The following is a 6,000-nucleotide window of genomic DNA, read 5'->3' as shown; positions in this document are numbered from 1 at the left end:
CCCCACACGCACTACAACACACATACACATCACCCACATTACCCATCACCCTCACACACGCTACAACACACACTACACATCACCCACACACTACTCCACACGCTACACATCACCCCCACACACACACTACACATCACCCCCACACACACACTACACATCACCCCCACACACACACTACACATCACCCCCACACACACACTACACATCACCCCCACACACACACTACACATCACCCCCACACACACACTACACATCACCCCCACACACACACCCACACACACACCCATATACGCTACACATCACGTACCCACATACATTACATACACACACTACGTGCTACAGACATACTACAGCCATACACTCAAACACACTACATAGTCACACACCATTATATGCCTATACACATACACTACTTACACACATACATGCACACTACATGCTACACACATGTGATGTGCACACACACTGCATGCACACGTACTGCACACATGCACGCACACGTACTGCACACACTACATACAGATGCACGTACACACGAACTCACTGTGTTTACATGGGCAGGAAGGAAGTGAAGAAATACTGACTTGTTTTCATGCCTCACAACAGCCGCAGGCAGTTTACAAGCCTCACTGTTGTAAGGTCGGAAAGTCTATGGGTCAAATGTCATAGCAACTGTTAGAAATACAGATCTGGGGGGGGCGGGGGGCCGGCCTGGAGGCACCAACAGTAACATTCCAGTGTGGAATGGCTCCAGGGGGCACAGGACCCCCTCTCAATGCTGTGCCCCTCCCCACATTATCACCAGAGTAAGGGGGCAGCACTCTGAAAGCTCACCCTACCAAATAAACCTGTTGGATTTTAACCCGGTGTTGTGAGACGACTTACTAGGTTTTACTCAGCAAGTGCCCCTTAGCAACACTAGACTTTGTGCCTTCCATCCTTTTGCTGCTGACTGAAAGGAGTCTGATGGTCAGTAATTAGTTGAATTGAATATTGCTCTGCTTTTTGGGGTGGCACAGTGGGTTAGCACTGCTGCCTCACAGAGCCAGGGACCCAGGTTCGATTCCCGGCTTGGGGTCACCGTCTGTGTGGAGTCTGCACATTCTCCCTGTGTCTGTGTGGGTTTCCTCCGGGTGCTCCGGTTTCCTCCCGCAGTCCGAAAGTCGTGCTGGTTAGGGTGCGTTGGCTGTGCTAAATTCTCCCTCCGTGCACCCGAACAGGAGTCTGGCAACTAGGGGATTTTCACAGTAACTTCATTACAGTGTTAATCTAAGCCTACTTGTGACACTAATAAATAAACTTAAAATGTTAAACTATTATGGATCAGGTTTCCTTGGGCAATTTTGGACATTGCTGGGTAGATGCTTGGCCAGTTCTGGAGCATGTATCTATAACCAGGATTTTGTCAAGCTCCATTTTTTGCCTCTGTCTAATGTCCTGTAATGTTTCTTGGTATCACACATGGTGTGAAAAAATTGGTATTACTTAGCATCATGAGATTTCAGAGCACTGCTCCTCCCTCAGCTGAGTCATCATTCACTTTCCAAACAGGAATGTGGCGACTGGGGGATTTTCACAGTAACTTCATTGCACTGTTAATGTAAGCCTACTTGTGATTAATAAGTAACCTTTAACTTTGACTGATCTCTTTCTCGAAGGCTTCATCTACATATTTTTGGTGGTGTGCCATCAGTGTTTTAGAAATGGATTAACGGATAAGATAGATTTGAGCTAGATGGGTGGGCAAAGTGGTCAACACTGCGGCTTCGCAGCGCAGGGGACCCAGGTTCAATTCCTGGCTAGGGCCCCTGTCTGTGTGGAGTCTGCACGTTGTCCCCGTGTCTGCGTGGGTTTCCTCCCGGTGCTCCGGTTTCCTCCCATAGTTCAAAGATGTGCGGGTTAGGTGGATTGGCCGTGCTAAATTCTCCCTTTAGAGTCAGGGGGGTAAATACATGGAGGTACGGGGAAAGGGCCCTGGGTGAGATTGTTGTCGGTCTAGACTCAATGGGCCGAATGGCCTCCTTCTGCACTGTAGGGATTCTATGATGGCCACTGTCTTTCACACGAACTCTAATACCGATTCCAGTGAATTCTTCCTTGCCCAACAGCAGAACTGGTTCCAGCAGTTTGTACTGTAAGGTTCTTGGCTCAACCTGTTCCATTTACTTTGATAAGGCCATTTCCTGTTTGACAGTGGGCCACGGCAGTTGCTGTTTCCTTCCACCCAAAAACCTGGACTGAATCCACAGAATCCCTACAGTGCAGAAGGAGGCCATTCAGCCCATCGAATCTGTACCGACAACCAGCCCACCCAGGCCCTTATCCCCATAACCCCACTTATTTACCCTGCTAAACCCCCTGACGCTGAGGGGCAATTTACTATGGCCAGTCCGCCTAACCCGCACATCTTTGGAGCGTGGGAGGAAACGGGAGCGCCCGGAGGAAACCCACACAGACACGGGGAGAACATGCAGACTCGACACAGAGACAGTGACCCAAGCCGGATCTGAACCCAGGTCCCTGGCACTGTGAGGCAGCAGTGCTAACCACTGTGTCACCCACTGATTCTATGAATTCTGTGATACCCGGCAACGTGTAACATTGCCTAGGGAAATTCTGGCCACGCAAGTTTAAAATTTTGTGAACATCTCCCTGTTCCTGCTAACTGGCGCTGTGGTGAATCATAGAATCCCTACAGTGCAGAAGGAGGCCATTCAGCCCATTGAGCTTGAACCAACATCAATCCCATCCAGGACCTATCCCCAGAACCCCATGTATTTACCTTGCTAATCCCCCTGACACCTAAGATATAAGACCATAAGATACAGGAGCAGAATCCCATCCCCGCCCCAAACTACATCTCCACTGAACCTTTCCCTCCTTATCGTGAGCTTGTTTTTTGCCCTGAGAGAAAGCTTCCAACTGTTCACCTTCATAACTTTATAAACTTCTGTCAGGTCGCCCCCTCAACCTCCGTCTGTCCAGGGAGAACAACCCTAGTTTACCCAATCTCACCTCATAGCTAATACTCTCCATGCCAGGCAACATCCTGGTAAACCTTTGCTGTTTATGTGACAGGCTGTATCAGACGTTGGTTAGGCCACATTTGGAATATAGTGTTCAATTCTGGTCGCCTCACTACCAGAAGGATGTGGAGGCTTTGGAGAGGGTGCAGAAAAGGTTTACCAGGATGTTCCCTGGTATGGAGTGTATTAGCTATGAGGAGAGGTTGAATAAACTGGGATTGTTCTCCCTGGAAAGATGGAGGCTGAGGGGCGACCTGATAGAGGTTTATAAAACGATGAGGGGTATAGATAGGGTGAACAGTTGGAAGCTTTTTCCCAGGGGCAGAAATGACAATTCCAAGGGGGAACAAGTTCAAGGTAAGGGGGGGAATGTTCAGTGGAGATGTACGGGGGAAGTCTTTTACACAGAGGGTGGTGGGGCCCTGGAATGCACTGCCAAGTGAGGTGGTTGAAGCAGATACATTAGTGATATTTAAGACTTATCTGGATAGACACATGAACAGACAGGGAACAGAGGGATATAGATGGTTGGTCTAGATAGGACAACGTGATCAGCACAGGTTGGGAGGGCTGAAGGGCCTGTTTCTGTGCTGTACTGTTCTTTGTACGTTCTTTGAAGCTTTGAATTTGGTGCAGGGTAGAGGGATGGTTAATCCCACACTGGGAGATCACGGGATTGACAGAATAAACAGGCCAGGCCAAGGCTACGCTCTGGAATTGTGAATAATGAGCTGACAGGGAGGCGTTACTGGCCGGCTACAGCTCACACACTGCTTTGCTGGCGAGACAACAACCCCACTCGAACATTCTGGGCTGAACTTTACAGGACCTCAAACTTCACTCTTTGTGTTTCAACAAAATGAATACAAGTAAATTCCTCGGAGGAATTCGATGGCCGTTGCTGGAATATTTCTCCTGCCTCTTGGTGCCGGAATGTGGAACTCATCTTGAGTTCATAGAATCCCTGCAGTGCAGAAGGAGGCCATTCAGCCCATCGGGCCTGCACTGACCACAACCCCAGCCAGGCCCTACCCTGGTAACCCCCATGCATTTACCCCAGCCGGTCCCCCTGACAACAAGGGACAATTTAGCACGGCCAACCCACCTAACCCGCACATCTTTGGACTGTGGGAGGAAACCGGAGCACCCGGAGGAAACCCACGCAGACACGGGGAGAATGTGCAGACTCCACACAGACAGTGACCCAAGACGGGAATCGGATCTGGATCCCTGGTGCTGTGAGGCAGCAATGCTAACTGTGCCACCGTGCTGCCCCTACCTCTCTGTGTTTCTCTAAGTGTCAATCCTGTTCAGGTTGGCATCTCATTTTCAGGCAGATGCTGTCCCTGACCTGCCCTCCCACCCTCCCTGTTAGACGAGGGTTGATCACACTGGGATGTTTTATGTTTGGTCTTTAAGGAACAGGTTTCTTGAATAACTGCCTCCAAATTCATTCATTAATCACCTCCAAAGGGTAACAGACAACACCTTGTAAAGCAACTTGAGGATGGCACAATGGCACAGTGGTTAGCATTGTTGCCTCACAGTGCCAGGGACCGGGGTTCGATTCCTGTCTCGGGTCACTGTCTATGTGGAGTCTGCACGTTCTCCCCATGTCTGCGTGAGTTTCCTCCAGGTGCTCCGGTTTCCTCCCAGAGTCCAAAGATGTGCAGGTTAAGTGGATTGGCCAGGCTAAAATTGACACTTAGTGTCCTGGGATGGGAACGTTAGAGGGATTAGTGGGGAAAATACATGGGGTTATAACGATAGAGCCTGGGTGGGATTGATGTCGGTGCTGAATGGCCTCCTTCTGCACTGTAAGGATTCAACCATATAGAGGAGGTGTAAACGGCAGGATAACCGGAAAGAAGAGGTGTAAACGGCAGGATAACCAGAAAGAGGAGGTGTGAATGGCAGGATAACCGGAAAGAGAAGGTGTGAATGGCAGGATAACCGGAAAGAGGTGTGAATGGCAGGATAACCGGATAGAGGAGGTGTAAATGGCAGGATAACCGGAAAGAGGAGGTGTGAATGGCAGGATAACCAGATAGAGAAAGTGTGAATGGCACGATAACAAATGTCTGAACACAAAGGAAATAAAATCAGAGGCTATTTCCCAGGGCTGAAATGGTTGCTATGAGAGGACACAGGTTTAAGGTGCGGGGGAGCAGGTACAGAGGAGATGTCAGGGGTAAGTTTTTCACTCAGAGGGTGGTGAGTGAGTGGAATCGGCTGCCGGTGGTGGTGGTGGAGGCGAACTCGCTGGGGTCTTTTAAGAGACTTCTGGATGAGTACATGGGATTTAATGAGATTGAGAGTTATAGATAGGCCTGATAGGTATGGATATGATCGGCGTAACTTGTGGGCCGAAGGGCCTGTTTGTGTTCTGGTGTTCTGTGTTCTAATAATGAGTTTAAAAAAAAAGGAACCAACAAGGAACACAAAATAAAATGGAGGTCGGGCTTATCATCTAAACTCAGTGACGAGTCCAGAAGGATTTAAAGGGAGTGGTCGAAGGCCTCGGGTTTGCATTGAGCTCCATTGTAGCATGTCCAGGACAGAAAGGTCAGAGGGAAACAGGGTGGAGAATTAAACCTGACAGGTGACTGGAAGGTCAGGGTCGCGCTGGTGGACTGAATGGAGGCGTTCCGCAAAGCTTCCGGTCTCCCCAACACGGAGGGTCTTGCCGTTTGGATTTCAGGGGGGTTGCGGAGGGTAGGGGGGGTGTCATCGCAATGATTCCACACCTGCCCAATAATCCCCCTGAGTTACGGTGGAGGCTAAAATCAGGTGGGCTGCAGAGCCAGGGCTGCAGTCGATCCCCTCAGTAACCCGATGGACGGGTTGGGTTAAAATCGCTGCCGTTGAATCTACAGAACAGCAACAGGCCATTCGGCCCAACTAACTGCTCCTGCCACATGATGCCATCTCGAACTATCAGCATATCTCTCTACTCTGTCCTCCCCTGACTAGC

This window comes from Carcharhinus amblyrhynchos, unplaced genomic scaffold (assembly GCF_965287045.1).
Source record: "Carcharhinus amblyrhynchos unplaced genomic scaffold, sCarAmb.v2.hapA scaffold_629, whole genome shotgun sequence".
Taxonomy (NCBI): domain Eukaryota; kingdom Metazoa; phylum Chordata; class Chondrichthyes; order Carcharhiniformes; family Carcharhinidae; genus Carcharhinus; species Carcharhinus amblyrhynchos.
Note: the sequence above shows the minus strand (reverse complement) of the source record.